Below are 21,161 nucleotides of genomic sequence, written 5' to 3'. Positions count from 1 at the left end.
CCATGTGGTCTAGAGTAGAAATGGGCACTTACCAGTTATAATTCCAGATGAAAAATGAAATTGAAGTAATCCATTTTTAAATAACTATATACTTAATCTTGCCACAGGCTGGTTCCTTTACTATTCATATTGTTCAATGGAATTTTCCCAGGGAATATGTTAGTGATTGACTTACATTAAATTGGGCAAGTACAACATTCTCCACAATAGTTAGCAAATATGACTCATGTATGGTAAATGTGCAATCATTCTGTATCTACAGAATAGTCCTGTGCAGCATACCTCCATGTAACCAAGCTTTCTGAAGTGTTATAAGCCAGGTAACCTTTCACAAATATTAAACTGAGCATTAAACTCAGAGTCTTTGGTTAGGAAAAAAGAACTTTAGATGTATGCACTGAAGCCTAGTGAACTTTGACTGAATATAAGGAAAAGTATGTGGTTAATCTGTTGGTATTTATTAACTTCTAATATGAAGCAGGAACATGAAACTGATAAGCAACAAAGCTATAATGCTAAATGTTCTTTATAATCTGGCAATAAGTAATGAAACCTTTTATTTTATTTAAAGTAAAATGCTTTTATATACTTTTTAATATCCCAGCCTCAGTTTCCCTTCCATGCTCTTCTCCCAGTGCCTTCTGCTCTACCTCTTCTTTTATACCCCTAACTACCGCTCCTCCATGTTAAAGTAAAAATCATATTTTATTATATTATATAATAGAAATATAAGTTGAATGATTGTCATCATGGATCAAAACATAAAATTAAAACTTACTTATAATTTATTATATGACATAATAAATCTGAGAAAAATTTACTTTTGTTTTCATTTTGATTTTCATTTATGCTATGGTACAGTTTATTAAAACATGAATGAATTCTTTGAGAGTTTTATAGAATGTATTTCAAGCTTATTCCTTCTCAGTTTTTCTTCTTAGTCCTTCCTATATTCACTATAAATTCTACCCCTCTCAATATAGTATTGGGTTTTTTTGTTTTGTTTTTGTTTTTTTAAATTCAACCAACTCCAACCTAATCTAATAGGGTTGACAGTGTTGTTCTACCTGCAATGTATGCCAGGGCAAGTATAGCACAAAGCTGTGGTAGAAACTAAATATCTGATTAGATTCAAAGACAAAACCCAACTCAGCTTTGCTAGGGTGGCAGGAGAGCAGGGTGGGGGGAGGGTATAGGGGATATTCGGGATAGCATTTGAAATGTAAATGAAGAAAATATCTAATAAAATAATTAATTAAAAAAAGATCCTGAGACTAGATAGATCAGGGTAAGACTAACAACAAATTCAACCGTTCTAAGAAAGACAAACAAACAAACAAATAAACAAAGACCCAAACATACCAGAGGAAATAAAATTATTTTTTAAAAGTAAATTATTTTATTTATTTATATTCCAAAACTTGCCCCCTCTTGGTCCACTTCCTAAATTCTTTTTCCCCTTGTATTGCACCTCTGAGAGGGTGCTCCTGCACCTGTCCACCCCTCCCCCACCTCACCATATCAGTATCCTTCCACATGGCATCATGTTTCCACAGGATTAAGCACATCCTCTCCCACTGAGGCCATAAAGGCAGTCCTCTGGTATACATGGGCCCAGGCCATGAACAAGCCCACATATAATCCTCGGTTTTTGGCTTAGCCTCTCAGAGCCCTGAGGGGTCCTGATTAGTTGACACTGTTGTTTTTCTCGTGAGTTTGCAATCCCCTTTAGTTCCTTCATGTCCTTCCCATAACGCTTTCATAAGGATCCTTGAGCTTAGTCCAATGTTTGGCTGAATGTATCTGCATTTGGCTCAGTCAATTTCTGGTAGAGCTTCCTAGGGGACGGCCATGCCGTGCACCTGTCTGCATGCAAAATATGAAATCAGTGATAGTGTCAGGATTTGGTGTGTGTGCATGAAATGGATCCCAAGTTGGGCCTGTGACTGAGTGACCTTTCTTTCAGTCTTTCAGTATCTGTCCTTCATTTGAGGGACATCTGTTTGGTTTTTTGTTTGTTTGCTTGTTTAATTTCAGCTTCTGGCTTTTACAAATAAGGCTGCTGAGAACACAATGGAGCACGTGTTCTTGTGGTATAGTAGAACACCTTTTGAGTATATTCCTAGGGATGGTATAGCTCTGTCTTAGGTATAACTATTTCCAATTTTCTGAGGAACCACCCAATTGATTTCAAGAGTGATCGTACAGGTTTTTAATCTGCCAGCAATGGAGGAGTGTTCATCTTCCTACACATCCTCTACAGCATGTACTGTCATTTGAGCTTTTGATCTTAGCCATTTTAAGGTGGAAACTTAGGGTCAGTTTGATTTTCATTTCCCTGATGATTAAGGATGTTGAACATTTCTTTAAGTGCTTTTCAGACATTCAAGATTTCTCAGTCGAGATGTCTTTGTTTAGTTCTGTACCCCTTTATTAAGTAAGGTTATTTGGATCTCTGGAATCTAACTTCTAGAGTTCTTTGTATAGTTTTGATATTAGCCCTCTATTCGATGTAAGGTTGGTAAAGATCTTTTTCTAATCTGTGGTTTGGCGTTTTGTCCTACTGCAGTGTACTTTGCCTTACAGAAACTTTTCAATTTTATGAGGTCCCATTTCTCAGTTGATGTTCTCAGAGCATGAACCCTTGGTGTTCTGTTCAGGAAATTTTCCTCTGTGCCAATGTGTTAGAGGCTCACTCCCACTTTCTCTTCTATTTGATTCAGCATATCTGGTTTTATGTAGAAGTACTTGATCTACTTGGATTTTAGCTTTGGTCAAGGAGATATGAATGGATCAATTTGAGAAATGGAAACAGAAAACATGGTACATTTATACATTTATACAACTCAATTATTAAAAGCAATGAATTCATGCAATTTTTAGGCAAATTAATGGAACTAGAAAAATGTCATCCTAAGTAAGTTAACCCAGTCACAAAAGAACACACATGGTATGCACTCACTGATAAGTGGATATTATCCCAAAATTCAAGATATCCATGATAAAATCCACAGACTGTATGAAGCTCAAGAAGAAGGAAGACCAACATGTGAATTCTTCAGTCCTTCTTAGAATAGGAAACAAAATAATCACAGAAGGATTTGCGGGAACAAAGTGTGGAGCAGAGACTGAAAGAAAGGCTATCCAGTGACTGCTCCATTTGGGGACCCATCCCATATATAGACACCAAACCTAGACACTATTACAAAAGCAAAGTGCTTGCTGACAGGAGCCTGGTATAGCTGTCTCCAGATTGGCTCTGCTAGAACCTGACAAATACATATATAGATGCTGACAACCAACCATTGGACTGGGCAAGGGGACCACTATGGAAGTGTTAGAGAAAAGACTGAAGGAGCTGAAGGGGTTTCTAATATCATAGTAAAAATAACAGTTAACTAACCAGATGCCCCACAGCACCCAGGGACTAAACCACCAACCAAAGTATATACATGGAGGAACCCATGACTCCAGCTGCATATGTAGCACAGAATAGCCTTTTTGGATATCAGTGGGAGATATCCACTTAGTCCTGTGAAGGCTCAATGCCCCAGGATAGGGAAATGCTAAGGTACTGATTTGGGAGTGGGTGAGTGGGTTGGGATAGCACCATCAAGAAGCAAGAAGGGAGATGGAATAAGGGTTTGTGGAGGGGAAACCAGGAAAAGGGATAATATTTGAAATGTAAATAAATAAAATATCCAACAAAAAGATGAAATTAACAATAAAGAATAGAAATTTATTTGATGTTGTAAAAATTGTACAATATTTGCAGTTCAAACTGATCTACTGTTTTATCAAAACTCTCATAAAATATTATTTTTGTAAAAAAAAAAAACATTTCTTCTAACATGAATTCCAACTCAATAAGCAAATGTTTCTTAGAAATATTGGATATTTTATAATACCTCAAAGTGTGAAAATACAAAAAAAAAGATGGCATATTTACATAAATAGATGATTTATTAGACTAATAAATGCTGCAGAACAAAAAAAAAATTCCCCAGTCAAAAGAACTTTACAGAGATTCCTACACAGTCCATGCTAATGAGTATAATCATGAACTTGCACCTGAGTGCATGGTGATCATCACCAAGTCCTTCCAAACAGCACTATATAGAAAGAGACAAATAGAAGCATAATTCTGCATTGAAACATCCTCACTAAAGAATTTCAGCAAGAGAGTCATGGTGAATGCTAACACTCATGTCTTATTGAGGAGATGCACACCTCTATGATGCCCTGATTATTTAGTGAAAGTGACATTTCACTGTAGCTTTCCTCCATAAAACTGATTATACAAATGTTTTAATGGGAGATGGTGGACTACATAAGTTTGCATTCCTACCTAAGAATCCAGAATGAACTTGATCAATTTCCCTCAATGTTGTCAAGTCACTATTAGCAAGAGGAGTATGAACAAACTTTTCACCTTTGAAGAGCTGGGAAAATTATGACAATTAAGTGCAATGTATCTTGAATCAGGACTTAGAACAAAAGAGGAATCAAGTCCAGTGATAGTACCACATTTTCTTTTATTTTAGTTAATGAAATACAACAGGGGTATATCAACAAGTAACTGGTGTGCAATACTAATGCAAGCTGCTGATAACAAACTAAGTTGATTACACTAATATATGTGCGAATTGTCTGTACTACCAGAGCAGTTTAATTTAAAATATACATAATCAGTTGCTACATATAAGTCAACAAGAAACCACATAAGTTCATGTAAATATATAGTAGTGAATATTGCATGTTAAATGCTGCAAGGCATCTTTCATAACATTGACATTTATATTTAGTTACATTATTTTTCTGTTGGTTACTATGCTCTGTTCATGTGGTTAACTCTTAGAGCTTTAATAGATGCATGTTCTATGGCTAATGCCTACAGCATTACCAAACTAATGCTTTAATGAGTGCCTGAAGTATGCTTCACACACAGGGTTGTTTCTGCAAGTTAATTAAAAAGAAATAAGCAATAAAATTTTATTTGACATTTTGTTAAAACGAATAACTTCCTGTAATTAAAACATAATTTTCTCAAAGTATTATAAAATGAGGTTTTAAAAACAGAGATAAATTTCAGTCTCTCTATACACATTTCCAATTTTTTAACCATGTTATAGATTTTGCATGATTTTTTCTTATGCATAAACTTAGGCATATATATTTCCCCATAGAAATCACTGTATGATTTCATTACATCTTATGACACATCATGCCACTTTTTAGGTAGAACTGGAACTGTGCAATTTGATTAGGTTTTATTTAGACTGCTAATGCTTCTTGTAGTTTACAATATATAACTAATATCTTATATACTGCACATTAAAAATTTAAGTGTTCTCAGAGAAGCAGAGTGCCATTACTCTACTGGTTTGGAAGCACTATCATAACAAAATAGGATGCACTAATCAACAGGGATTTATCTCTACAGAGTTCTGCACAAATCCAAGTTCAAGGTATTATCAATCCTGGTTTCTCCTAAGGTTTCTGTCCTCTTGTCTTCATCTGAACCAGCTGCTCTCTGTCTTCTTCTTGTTTGCTCTTCCATGAACTCATCTCTGTTCTCTTGCTCATGTCTTATTCACGATGGATACAGTCTACATCATCCAAGTATTTGATCACTAAATAGCTCTCATACATCTACTTTTATAGATGAAGTGAAGGCTTTTTTATTAAGTAAGCATTTTTTTATTTCTCCATTATCTTTCTAAGTAGTTTCGCTTTACTTCTCAGTTTTTCATGGCCCAATCTTTTAAGATAGTCTTTAGCAGGATAGATCAAACCAATAGGTTATCTAATAGCCAATGGTCAGCACTGAAAATATATATAGCATTAATTTTATATAGACTAAGCATGTTATATTTAAGAATATTTATGTATTGACACATATGTATATAATAATAAATATAAAGAGGCCATTAAATTTCAAAGAAAGCAAGGAGGGCTGTATGAGAGGGTTTGGAGAGATAAAGAAGGAGGAAGTATAATTACAAACTCAAAGATAAAATAATTAAAAATAAGATTAAAAATAGCTTGCCATTCTTCTTTCTTCATATTAAACTGCATTTTCTTTATTTGCATTATTTTAACTCCAGAATAAAATAAATAAAAATAAAACAATTAACATAGTTCTCAACACTTCTATTCTGTGGAAAGGGATTTTTCTGGCTTGTAGCAAAAAGAAAGGACAGAAAAGATTCTCTAGACATGAGCTGAGACCCAGGTAGTTCAGAGCTAGACCAGGCTGCTACTGAAACCATATAGTTGTTACTTCAAACTTTAGAGGACATGGATTTTGCAGAGTTATATCTAACATAACTTGTCAAAGCAATAGGCACCTTTATCACCTTCAATTAAGGGACTCTTATCAGGAACAGCAACACTAGGCTCTTGTGCTGTCATCCTACCTTTATAGATGACAGAAAACAAACAAATAAAAACAAACAAACAAAAAGCCACATGCTATTCCAGCCAGATGGCATTAACTATGTCCAAACACTTACTCAGACCAATTTTGATAATGTAATAGATGCTGGTTGAATGAGTCTAGGTATTTTCAAAGGAGCAATTAGTAGTGACCAAAGTAGTTTCAAATAGCAGTACTACCAGGTCCCTGACAGCTTTGTCAATTTTTCTCACTTAAAACTTCTGCTGCAGAAGTCTCTACAATGAGGTGACACAAGACTGATATATAAGTTCATTTAAAAAATTATGTAGCCCATAGTCAAGTAGTTTTGAAATTCCTGGGCCTTCATGATTCATCCCACATTGTTTTTCCAGCCTTAGGTGTTTGTCACAGTGCAGCAGCATGAAGATAAAACCCATTTGGACACTGTCACTTGAGTTTTGTAAGAGTGGTAGATGACCACCCTCAGCTCCTACAGAAGCATTTTTGTCAGGAAGTTAACTTCACTTCAGTGATTCAAGAATAACCTTATCAACCTTTTTTTGTTTTTTTGTTTTGTTTTGTTTTGTTTTGTTTTTGTTTTGGTTTGGTTTTGGTTTCTCTGTGCAGTCCTGGCTGTCCTACAACTTACTATGTAGACCAGGCTGGCATCGAACTCAGAAATCTACTTGCCTCTGCCTCCCAAGTGCTGGGATTAAAGCTTATGTGCCACCACCGCCCAACCTTATCAACCTTCTTATACAAACTTTCTTTAATAAGATTGAAAGATTGCAGATTCTCCACTTTTGCCTTATTCTTTTTCCCCTTCATCCTCTGGTAGGTCCAGGTTCTCCTTACCACTGAGATCAGACCCTTTCCTTTAAACTCCTTGAGTATGCAGTACTCAATGACCAAATCAGTCACATACTCATTGCAAAGCCCACCTTCTGCATATTATTTACAAATACAGTTAGTCATCTGCTCTTTGATCTGACCAGTGATATGGTAAATATGCTTTTGTGTCTCCTTCATAAAAGACACATCATCTGACAGGAAGATGTGTGAGCAGAGCAGCTCAGCAACAAGCTATCACTAAGGGGAGTCTTCATGAATTTTAAGCTTTAAAGTCTTGGAGAATGTCTTGTAGAATTTCTTCTACTTCTCTTTCTTCTGCCAACTAAAAGAAGAGCTCCTGACACTTCTTCATATTATTTTTGTTGATAACATTCAGCATCTTGCCCTGCTCAAGCACTTCCCAGAAGATGTTTAGGGACATACATGTCTGTGGTATTCAGATAGCAGCTCATCATAGCCATCCATGATAAATACACAAGGGACATACCCTTTTTCTTATTCTCAAAACATTCAAAAATAGGTTGCCAAGAAATGAAGAACAAAGCCCTAAACTCAAAATGGCATTCTATAGAGAAATGTTCAAAAATAAATAAATGATTGAATGAATGGATAACTAAATAAATAAATAAATAAAACCTAGTAGCATATTTTAGGACAGTATTTCCCAGTCCCAAACTTGTCCCATTATTAAATGCCTAACTCTGAAACAATATCACACACCTAAAGTCCTAGGAACAGAATAAAAACTACAGGCATCTCCAGAGAAAACAGCTCTGATAGCAAGTCAACTTAGAACACTAGGAATAAAAGTATTCCTGCAATCACAATCCTACCTGTTGTGGCTAGCTTGTGGATTCCTAACAGAAGAGAAAATGAAACCAGTGCCAACCATAGGTCTCACTGTTCCCAGTGAGTAAAGCCATATAGTTACTTGGTTTTCAGTACTCAGCTATCATTTGGGAATGTTGTTCCCTGGTATCTCATGCACATTTTGTTAATCACTCTAGTTTAACTACACAACAAGCACCTTTATTGCTAACTGAACTTACCCATGTTTGGTCAGACTATTATAAATTTGATCATATTCAGCCTTAGTGATGTCAGTGGGTTTTCTCATCCACATTGACTTGGTTTTATTCAACACTTTCTAAACAATGTCTTTCTTTTTAACCATTTTGATTTTCTTTTTCTTATCTTTTTCCACTGTCCTTCTCTGCCTCACTATCCATATAGTTACTGTTTTGGATGCAAAGAAAAATGGGATCAGTTAGTTTTTCTTCATTTATGAATAGACATGCTACAATGTAACGCCACTGAGGCATAAATGAAAACCTATTTCATAACACTAGTTTCAATGTCTAGGCTATGAAATTTTCCTCTTCCACAACTTTCTCCTTTATGGGTGTATTGAAAATCATCTTTTATTCATTATTATCATACATTTTTAGAAAACTGTTTTAAACTTTTAAAAATTTTCAATGTTAGATTGTTCATTAGATTATAAAATTTTGGAAAAAGAACTTCAGGTTTATGTTTCATAAACATGTTTTGTTCATGTTTATAAATTATAATTTGTCTGCTTGATTTTTATATAACAATTTTAATATACTTAGAAATGGAAGCATTATTTAGCCAGTTTTCTGTCATATTTCCAGACAGGGTAGATGATTATGATTATATTTTGTACATAGAGTTAGTATTTTATGCAAATTTAATGAAAAATAAATATTTGTCAAAATTTACTTATTACTCAATTTCTAATTTATTCTATGTAGCCATTACTTTTGCCTTCAATAACACGTTCCTGTTAATATGATATGAAAGGTTATTCATTTCAATATTCATATAAAAGTTAAAATATCTGTATATAAAGGTCTTCATTATATTTTGTTTACCTTTTTATATCTTTAATAAAGTTACAATTTGTATGATGATTTTAATATACACACAAATATTTTTTTTAATTTTTAAAATAGTCCAAATGTATTGCCCAATTGTACATCAACTTTTTTCAGTTACCCAGAATCTTGAATAAATGTTTTGCTTTTCATTTGACTTCAAGTTTCTTTTCCAAGTCTTCAAAAATATAGGTTAGGCTCTTTAAAATTTTTCTTTATGCATATTGTGAGTTTTGGAGAGCTTTATAATGTGAAAGCTATATCATTACATTTACCCATTAAAAAATCAACTTCAAGAGTGTTTAAAATACATCATCCATCACCGAACTGAAAATAACACATAATTATTTCAAATACCAACTTAGTCAACAACTTCAGGAGCTGTGCATTTTCTTCAAGAAGATTGAAGCAATGAGTTGCAGAGTATCTATTATACGTAATTAAGGTTTAAAAAGCACATCAGTAGTCTCACAACACTGTTTTAAAAACAGTTTTGTTGTCATGTGACTGGCAGTAAAAGTCATTCCTAAGCAAGTTGCCTATATTCCAATCTGGTTCCATTCCATTCAATCTAGTCGTGAAGTTTTATTCTAGAGAGAAATTTTAAAACCTAAAGATTTCATTTATAATAGTAAGTCATGGTTGTTACCAAATTGTCAATATTTGGGGATGATAAGCATTTTCCTGTTTTATTTTTTTATTTAATACATCATTTTATTTCATGAGTATATTTTCATTAATTGCTTAATTTTGCTTTTGAAGTAAATAATTTACTATTTTTATTGTCAAGTATTAATGCAATATATCAGATTCAGCAATTATATTAAATTTGCATCATGAAAATAAGTTTCAATACTTTCCATTAACTCTAAAACGTAAACAAAAGTAAAAACTGAAATTATTTTCTTCAGAATTTCAAAGTAATGTTACATACTCTGTTTCACTGCTTTAGGGTGCTGTCCTTAATCATTCTTGAACATTCTTATACCTTATTTATAAAGGAACATCTTCAAACAAACTTGGAGTTTTCCAAAAGTCTAGTCTAATTGTCTAATTTATAGTGAATAGACAATCCTTTCTGACTTTCTTCTAAGGCTGAAATTAAAACGAGGCATCCAGACCCACTCTTAAATTTCAACTGCTTCCAAAAATCTCTAGTTAAGCTGGGAGTGGTGCTTTAATCCCAGTACCTGGGAGGTAGAGGCAGGCAGATTTCTGGGTTCGAGGCCAGCCTGGTCTACAAAGTGAGTTCCAGGACAGCCAGGGCTATACAGAGAAACCCTGTCTCGAAAAAAACAAAACAAAACAAACAAAAAAACAAACAAAACAAAAAAAAAACAAAAAACAAAAAAAACTCAAGTGACTTTTTGCCATCATGCTTGGGTGGCAGATGCTTTAAACCACTGAGCGATCACCCAGTTACTGTCTAGTGTTGTAGATTGATTCTAAAGATATTCATGTTAATTTGGCTCCCAAAATCACATGAGAATTCCTACATCTGCTTGTGAGACACTGAAGGTCCCTGCGCCCAGCTGGTTTTATTTGGTAGATAAAGTTGCCAGTGACCATTGACTGTACAGGGAGACAGAGGCAGGACTTTAGATTTCCTAGGCAGGGGAGCATGGGAGAGGAAGATTTTAAACAATGGAAGGTTGTGGTAAATCTCCAGCCCAAATATGCCCTGGCAATGAAAACACAACTAAATTAATATGAATGTAAGCTGTGCACCTAGATTGGGCAGATCTACCACTACACTTCCATCTTCCCCATCTGTGAGACCGCTTAGAACTTGCGGTATTTCCAGGCCACATGCTTCTGCTCCCCTTTCTTTCCACCTCCACCTCTGTATCCTCTCTCTCTCTCTCTCTCCCAAACCTCCTTCTTCTCTTCCCCAACTTTCAGCTCCACTGTCCCTCTATCTGCCCAATCACCAACTCACACCTTATTTTACAAATTAAGGTGAAAGTAAGTTTACAGGAAATCACCTGAGTGCTGATTCATTCCTTGTTCGAAGCCCCTCCCAGAAAGGAATTAGCATCAAATCACAAATATCCCCAGAACTATCCACAACAGGGAGGAGAGGCCATTGGTCCTTTGGAGGCTTGATGGCCCAGTGTAGGGAAATATGTTAGGGCAGTGAGGCAGGAGTGGGTGGATAGGTGGGTGAGCATTCTCATAGAAACAGGGGGAGGGGGACAGGATAGGGAGTTTGCGGAAGGGAAACTGGGAAAGGGAATAACATTCAAAATGTAAATAAATAAAATAACCAATAAAAAGAGTAAGATAATCACCATTCCATGAAAAGAATAAGATGCAAGCATGAAAGCTGTGGAAGACAGAGAATCAGCCATGTAAGACTGGGGGAAGTACTGTCCCAGGAGCCAAGGCTCCAGCTGTTTCTGGGGTTTTAAGGGCTATCGAGATGACTCAGTGGTTGAGAGCTCTGACTGCTCTTCCAGAATTCCTGAGTTTAATTCCTAGCAACCACATGGTGGCTCACAACCATTTGTAATGAGATCTGATACACTCTTCTAGTATGTGTCTGAAGACAGCTATAGACTACTGTATTTTATTCATAAATAAAAAAAATAAATCTTAAAAAACATAAAAAATAAAATGAAATACGGATTTTTAGTAGGAAATAATTCATGAATATTGGAAGGGAGATTGGGTTAGCCGTGGAGAGGTTTGGAAGTGGTCTAGCCTTTGAGCAACTTAGGGCATATTAAAAATAAGGTGGGAACTTTGTGACTTTCATTCATGAATCTAAAACACCTGGCGAGTGGAGAGAAGCAGGCTATCATTACAGTCTAGTGCATTTTATTTAATTAAAATATACAGTATACTTCTGTGTTGCTTTGTATATTTATCATAAATGCCAAAGGATTTTTGACTATTTACTCGTGTGAACAGGTATCTCAAATTTTCACTTTTCTTAAAATAATTTAGCAAATTATCACATTTAAAATGTTCATCATTATTATTAATATTAATATTTAATATCCTTGAAAAATATCTTGGCTTTTTAAAAAATCATATGTGCTAAATATTAGGTAGCCAATCAGATGTTGCAGGCTTGATGGTCATTGTGGACTGACTCCAATCTCATAATCAGTAGCTAATAAATAGATTTGAAAGGATTCAAACCCTCTGTGGACACAAGGCATTCTCAATTGCTGAAGAGATCATAAGATCACGGTGTAGCCAGAGGCTTTCTGGCAAATAACAAACACGATATTGCTTTTATGTTTTTCTTAATGAGAACAAATGAAATGGTACTGTCAATAACTTTGGTAAAAACCATCTCTTACAGAATTTGCTTGTACTGATTATTTTAAGAAATGCTGTATGTTTGCAAATGGTGTTTCTAACTATTGATCATTTTTACCCCTTAAACCCGCATCCCTTGCAATGGTCTTTTTAAACAGTTTCCAATTTCTATTCATGTTAGTACTTCCTTCCACTCTATAGCAAACTCTATGAATCTTCTATGGTATACCCTTTGTGTCCTCTATGGATTCATTTGATAAATTCACTATGCGTGGGAAGCCTAGGTGATTCCAAAGTAAAATCTCTTTATTATGAAATATATGGTAATTACCAACAATAACATACAAGAATGTTTTCATTAGCTGATATCAATGCATATCTTACTTACATCTTCCTTGGTAGTAGTCTGTGCTACCAACAAGTATCTACTGTGATGGGAAATTGTCTAATACTGTGATAAAAAGTAAACACTCAATTAATTTTTTTCTGTTGGGGTATTTAGCACAGCAACTAGAAAAGTAATCAATAGAGCCAACAAACTTTACCTGTTAAAAAGAAGAAAAGTGGCAAAAAACAGAAGGAATAGGAAACAAAACAAAGCAATCTCATAATTTTTGAAAAATTTGTGAGAATATGACCACATGTACATACATTTTCTTAACAATTCTTTAAAAATAAATAGAACTAATACCTTAAGTAATAATTTTACTCTCTTTATTGAAAATTTATCTTTAAAATAATTGTAAAAGTGCATACTCTATAAAAAGAAATACTATTTTGTAAAATATTCTGTAAAGGAAAAAAAAATCTTTCTATATAGGTGTTCCCTATTCTGAGTTCTTAAATTGAAAGAAAAAAAAAGTTAAAAAGCTAACTCAGGAGAATGGGTAAACTGGGATTTTTGAAAAGTTCCAGAAGAAAGGAGGTGGAAAAGTAGAGAAAATAACAACTTTAGAGTTAAGGTGAGCAATGGTGATCCTCAGGAGGTCTACAAGAGTGTTGTCTCATTAACAAAATAATCATTTATCCAAATTCCTTGAATGTCTTTAAGTGTATCTGTTTTCATGAGGTAGAATCTTCTGCTCAAATGATTTTCAGACCCAGCTCATAAAATCTTGAGGGAAAGGACAACTCTGTGTATTAATTTGGGAACCTTAAAAAGTAATGTATCTACTCAGGGACAAAGTTGGAACTCCTTTTGGAAAAAAAAAAAAGAAGTAATTCACTTTATGGTTTGAACAAATCCCTGATTTTCTACAGTACTTAAAATTTTTTAAAGAAAAACTATCATGATATTTACTATTGATAAAATACAGCATCTTTTTCTGATAAAAATCCAAAATAAATAAAAGACAATAAAGAATATATTTCAACATTACAAGTCCAGAGCCAACAATATCCTAAAGAAATAAAAACTTAAGTTATTCTATTTAAATTTTTTTTTAAAAAATCTGCCTCTCTATTTGTTAGGCTCTAGCAGAGCCTCTTAGCAGACTGCTATATCAGGCTCCTGTAATCAAGTACTTCTTGGCATCCACAAGAGTGTCTGGGTTTGGTGTCTGTATAGAGAATGGATCCCCAGGTAGGGCAATCTCTGGATGATCTTTCCTTCAGTCTCTGCTCCACACTTTGTCTCCATATTTTCTTCCCCCTTCTAGGAAGGACTGAAGCATCCACACTTTGTTCTTCCTTCTTCTTAAACTTCATGTGCTCTGTGAATTGTATCTTGGATATTCTGAGCTTTTGAGATAATATCCACTTATCAGTGAATACATAGCATCTGTGTTCTTTTGTGAATGGGTTACCTCACTGAGGATATTTTATAGTTCCATCCATTTGCCTAATAATATCATGAAATCACTGTTTGTTTGTTTGTTTTTTGAAGTCATTGTTTTTGATAGCTGAAAAGTACTCCATTGTGTAAATTATCATATTTTCTGTATCCATTCCTCTGTGGAAAGACATCTGGGTTCTTTCCAGCTTTTGGACATTATAAATAAGGCTGCAATAAACATAGTAGAGCATGTGTCCGTGTTATATGTTAGAGTATCTTTTGGGTATGTGCCAGGAATGGTATAGCTGGGTTGTCAGGTAAAACTATGTCCTATTTTCTGAGAAACTGCCATACTGATTTCCAGAATGGTTGTATCGGCTTGTAATCCTACCAACAACTGAGGAGTGTTTCTTTCTCCACATCTTCGTCAGTATCTGCTGTCACCCTAGCTTTTGACCTTAGCCATTCTGAATGGTGCAAGGTAAAATCTCAAGGTTGTTTCACTTACATTTCCCTGACGACTAAGGATGTTGAACATTTCTTTAGGTAGTTCTTGGTCATTCGATATTCCTTAGTTAAGAATTCTTTGTTTGGCTCTGTATCCTATTTTTTGATAGTGTTATTTGGTTCTCTGGGGTCTAACTTCTTGAATTATTTGTATGTATTGGATATAAACCCTCTATCAGATGTAGGATTGCTAAAGATCTTTTCCAAATCTGTTGGTTGCCATTTTGCCCTATAGACAGTATGCTTTGCCTTACAGAAGCCTTGCAATTTTAGGCGGTTCTATTTGTGAACTGTTGATCTTACAGCATAAGCCATTGGTCTTATTTTCAGGAAATTTCCCCCTGTGCTCTTGTATTTGAGGCTCTTCCCCACTTTCTCTTCTATTAGTTTCAATGTATATTGTTTTATGTGGAGGTGTTGCGGGATATATTAAAATAAAGGCCAGCATGCTTACTGCATTACCACCCATAACAGGAGGACCACCTTCTAGGTGATCTCAAATCAGAAGTCTGTCTTGGCTGGAGTTGCTGAGTCCCTTGGCATATCTTTGCAGCCAGCCCCACTCAATGGCCATCCACACCATGGTCAGCCAATTCAACACCCATTTACCCAGTAGAAACAAGCTTCTAGAAGCTTATCATTAATCAATCAGTATATGTATCAATAAATTCTCAATTTTCAAGATGCCAATAAAGTAATTTCAGAGCCAATTGATAATGATAAAAGCTTTGTTCCAATTATTATAACCTTATGATATCATAACTACCTGTGGCTGGCTAAAGCCAGTTGGTTCATGTCAGCCTCCATCTAGGCCTTCCTCCTTCTCCCCTGTCTCTGTAACTCTAGTACAGCCACCCTTTTCCCTGTCCAATCACAGGCCTCCTGCTGCCCTACTATTTTGGTTTAAAAGAAGAAATTGAGCATATATGAAGTTGCTCCAGTTTTGAGGGGCAGCCACTAGGCAAGAATGGCGTCATTTCATCTACAGACATAGTACTATTCAAAATAGGACACAATTTATAGGTTCAGACAGCTTAGTTCTGCTGAGAGAGAATGGACTGGTCCTTTAATTCCTGTTTATCTGAGGTCTGCAGATGATCCTGGGCAAGAAGGCAGAAGACTGATACTCCAACCTTTTCATAAGGGACTGACCAGGTGATCAGCAGTTTCTACAAATTGACTAAGTTTTGGAAGCTATATTTTGTGCTTCTCATATTTTTAGGTAATATCTTAGATTTCTGATAGGGTTGAAAAACTGCATAGTCCTTTGCCAACCCAGACGATTTATTTGAGAGAACAGTTTTGAGAGGATGGTTTTCAGATGGTATATAATGATATATGTCAGGTGTAAAATTATAAGTCTTTTAATCTTGGACAGATGACATTGTTCTATCTTAATGACAAAAGTGATGGACTGGGTGTTAGGTACATCTTCAACCTTATAAACTACAAAATGGTAATAGTTGTGCTCAATTTATATTTTTAAAGAATGGGTTTTTAATTATTATTATTATTAGACAGAAAGGGTGATATGTGACAGAATGTACCCTGTCCAATCACTAAAATAGTATGGCAATAGGAGGCTTGTGATTAGACAGGGAAAAGGGTGGCAGCCTATTATTAGGCCTTATCTATTTTGCCCTGCAGGAGTATAACCCAAGAATATAATGTGGAGCCCACGATAGACAGAATTTGAGTATCTTGTAGAGGTGTATAAAGTAATCTTAATACCATCTTTCTGTTCAGCTCTCTGCCTAGAGCAGCCATCTTGTTATACCATTTATCTGTTCAGTTCTATGACTGGAGTCACAGACATATTTTATTAATACCTGTGTAATATCTATCTGTTGATCTCACTACCTGGAGCCACAGACAATATTATTTATTACCTATACATAGCAGGCAATATTAACACTGCACTCTCTACTCTGGAGTCAGTGACTAATTTTCAGTATCTTAGTTTCAAATCATAGGTGAAATTCACCACGTGATTCAGACAGAATCTGTTTAATAATCTACCCTAAAAGCAAATGATCCCAATCTAAAAATCACAATTCAATCAATCTCTGCCCCCAGAAGAAGGCAACTTTCATTCTACAGCTCTCTGACCCATAGTTGCCAGCACTTCCCACAGCAGGGGCCCTCAGAACATGACAGGAGTTTTTTTGTTCCAACTTTCTCATTCTTGAGTCCACATGACTTGTCCCAGTGCTACCCAGCTACTCACTTAAAAAAATAAAATAAAACTCTAACCCTCAGGCTAGTAATCTTACATTTCTGGTGGACTTTTGCCCCATGTTGGGTGCCAGATATTGCAATAAATATTAAAAAAAAAAAAAAAAAAAATAAAAAAAAAAAAAAAAAAAAAAAAAAAAAAAAAAAACAATAAAGAGACTGACAGGCTTCCCACACTAGAACTGGCAAGCNAAAAAAAAAAAAAAAAAAAAAAAAAAAAAAAAAAAAAAAAAAAAAAAAAAAAAAGGACTGACAGGCTTCCCACACTAGAACTGGCAAGCAGAGGACCACATGGCTATAGTCGGGTGATCTCACATCAGAGGTCTCTTTTAACTGGAGCTCCTGAGTCCCTTGGTGGATTACTACTGCCTGCCTCACCAATTGACCATCTACCCCATGGTCAGCCACCAAAACATTTATTCACTAGAAAGAAGACTCTAGAAGCTTATAATTAACCAATCATATTTATGTATCAATAGATTCTCAATTTACAAGATGCTAATACAATAATTTCAGAACCAATTGATAATGACAAAAGCTTTATCCCAATTATTCTAAACTTATGATATAATTACCTGTGGCTGGTTAAAGCCATGCTGGTACATGATAGCCTTCATCTTGGCTTTCCTTCTTCTCTCCTGAACTGAGCCCTGTCTCTGTAACACTTAAGTTCTGCCTCCCTTTTCTCTGTCCAATCACAGGCCTACTGCTGCCCTAATATTTTAGTGATTGGACAAGGAAAATCCTGTCATAGGTATGGAGGTCCTTGATCCACTTGGACTTGAGCTTTGTACAAGGATATAAGAATGAATCAATTTGCATTCTTCTACATACTGACTACCTGTTGAACCAACACCATTTGTTGAAAAATTCTGTCTTTTTTCCACTGGATGCTTTTAGATTCTTTGTCAAAAATCAAGTGACCATAGGTGTGTGAGTTCATTTCTGGCCTTCAATTCTATTCCATTGATCTACCTGCCTATCTCTGTACCAACACTGTGTACTTTTTATTACTATTGCTCTGTAATACAGCATGAGGTCAGGGAGGATATTGTATCCATAAGATATATTTCATTGTTGAGTATACTTTCTCTGTCTTGAGGTTTTTGTTATTCCAAATGAATTTGCAAATTGTTCTTTCTAACTCTATAAAGAATTGAGCTGGAATTTTGTTGGTGATTACATGGAATCTATAGATTGCTTTTGGCAAGATGGCCATTTTTACTACATTATTCTTGCTAATTCATGAGCATGGGTGATCTTTCTATCTTCTGATATCTTCTTCAATTTTGTTCCTCAGAGACTTAAATTTCTTGTCAAATAGATCTTTCACTTGCTTGGTTAGAATTACAGCAAGGTATTTTATATTATTTGTTACTATTGAGTCCCCAGTTGAGAAGTTAGAGAAAGGAATAAAGGAGCTGAAGAGGTTTGCAACTCAATAGGAAGAACAACAGTATCAGCCAACCAGATACCCCAGAGCTCCCAGGAAATAAACCACCAACCAAAGAGGACACATGGAGTGACCCATATCTCTAGCCACAGATGTAGCAGAGGATGGCTTTGTTGGACATCAATTGGAGAAGAGGCCTTTGGTCCTATGAAGGCTTGATGACCCAGTGTAGGGAAATGTCAGGGCAGGGAGGCAGGAGAGTGTGGGTAGTTGGGGGAGCACCTCATTGAATCAGGGGGAAGAAAGATGGGATAGGGGAGTTGTGGCAGGGGACATATGGAATGGGGATAACATGTGAAATGTAAATAACTAAAATATCCAATTAAAGAGAGAGAGAGAGAGAGAGAGAGAGAGAGAGAGAGAGAGAGAGAGAGAGAAGGTAGTCTACTATACCTACTTCTTTTAATAAAGTGCTTATAGCACTAGGTAGACCAGTCAGAAAAGGGAATGAAACTAAGGAAGATAAATAGGAAAAGAAGCAAAATCTTTATTTGAAGAAGAACTTATTTTATAAATAAAATAAGCAAATTCCCCAGAAATTTTATATAGAAATAATTCACTCTTCAATAAAACAGCAAGGAGAATGTATTTAAAACTTCTAGTAGATTTCTATTTATCAGTAGCAAAATCATCAAGAATGAAACAAAGACCAATGCAATGAGAATATTAAATATCCAAAGAAATGATTGAGGAAGGCTAGAAGTTAGAAAGTCCTTCCATGCTAATGGATTGGTATAATTACTATTATGAAGATAAACATCAACTAGAAGCAATTTAGAGATATGACACAATTGTAATTAAAATCTTTATTATTTTTACCTAAGGAATAAAAAATAGATTAAAATTCTTGTGGAATATTAACTAATTTGACTAGCCAAATTAATACTATACAAAAGGAACAATATTTAAGGAATATACATTCCAGAAATGATGATAGATTACATAAGTATAATATTATAGTCAACACTGGACTGTAAGAAAAGATATATATATATATATATATATATATATATATATATATATATATCAATACTCAAATAGACAAATATTATTGCATATAATTACAGCAATTTAATATTAAAGAAACAGCCAAGAACACACAGTGGAAAATAGATAGCCTCCTCAGAAAATGGTGCTGGGACAATAGGGTATTCACATGTAGATGAATGCAATGAGACATATATCTCTCATTCTACACAAATCAAAATGTGAAATAGATCATAGGCCTCAACATAAAGCTTGAAATACTGGAAGCAGGAGACAATAACATGACAATACCCTACAAGTATGGATAAAGAAAAAGACTTTTTTAATAGGACTGTATTTATTAAATAATTGGAACAAACAAGAGACAAATGGAACATTATATAAACAGAAAGCTTTTCTATAGAAAAGGAAATAATCGATTAAGTGAATAGGAAGCTAACATGTTAGTAGAGATCTTTACAATCTATTATATTATATTACAGAATTATTGACAAGAATATACAAAGAACATAAAGCAACTTAAATATAAGACTCAATCTAATTTCTAGAATATAGACTTCTAAGTTTAAAAAATCAGTTTCATGTATAAGGATTAACAGAAATACTTCATTTAAATTGGGATCAAGAAATAAAAAAGTGTCAATATCCTAATATCTGGCAAACTATAGTTCATACTAAAACTAATAATAACAGATAAAATTTCATCCTAAGCAATACAACAATTATTCAAGAAAATATTGCTATCCTAAACAAGTAGGCACCAAACACATTGAAACCAATTTCATAAAAAGTCTGCTAATGATATTAAAAGCATAGATTACCATCAACTCATTAAAAGTAGGAGATTCCCATTGACAACTTTCTCCAATAGACAAGCTATTATGACAAAAATAAGTGAAGAAACATCAAAATTAAAGATATCATATGTCAAATGTAATGACCAGACACCTAGCTCTATATGTCTTTTCTTAAAATCCAATGTTATTTATATTATTATACTTATATAATCTAACAATATTTCTAGAATATATGTTCATCAAATATTGTTCCTTTGCATAATATTAATTTAACTAGTCAAATTATATGTTTTACCCGCACATAAAAACTATATATTCTACTTAGCAACACATAAAGCTTCTCTACAAACAACCACAGCGTGGGACAGAGAGTGAATTTTCACTACTTTAGAAATAATTAAATACCTTCATGTATCTTAAAAGATCATACTACAGTAATTTAAAATCAGTAAGTCAAGAAAAGAAAAACTATTGAACTAAATGAAAATGCAACACAAAATATTAACTGGGACATAATAAAATCAGTCCTACATATAAAAGGGACAGCTGTAAGTGAACACATTTAAAAATGGAGAGGAGAGCAATAAATGGTGTAGTAATGTAACTGCACAAACCTAACTGAAATTTATAGATAGCAAGAAATTAATAAAAAAATCAGAGCTGAGACTAATGAAATATAATCAAAGAAAACACTGCCAAGAAGCAAACAATTTTAGAGCTCATTCTTTGAGAAGAGAAAGAAAATCATCAAACTTTTGAAACAATTGACCATAAGAAAATTAATTGAATCAGAAATGAACACAGAGCTATTACAATTGAGACCAAATTCATTCAGAATAATATATGGGAATACTTTTAAAAACTTTATTCCATTGTATCTAAAAGTCTACAAGAAATGAAGGAATTTCAAGATTTAAGTAAACCACTAAATTTAAACTAAGATGAGATCAGTAACCTAAACAGATTCTTTTTTTAAACTTATTTTATT

The sequence above is a fragment of the Mus pahari genome, chromosome 5 (genome assembly GCF_900095145.1).
Source record: "Mus pahari chromosome 5, PAHARI_EIJ_v1.1, whole genome shotgun sequence".
Lineage (NCBI taxonomy): Eukaryota > Metazoa > Chordata > Mammalia > Rodentia > Muridae > Mus > Mus pahari.
Note: the sequence above shows the minus strand (reverse complement) of the source record.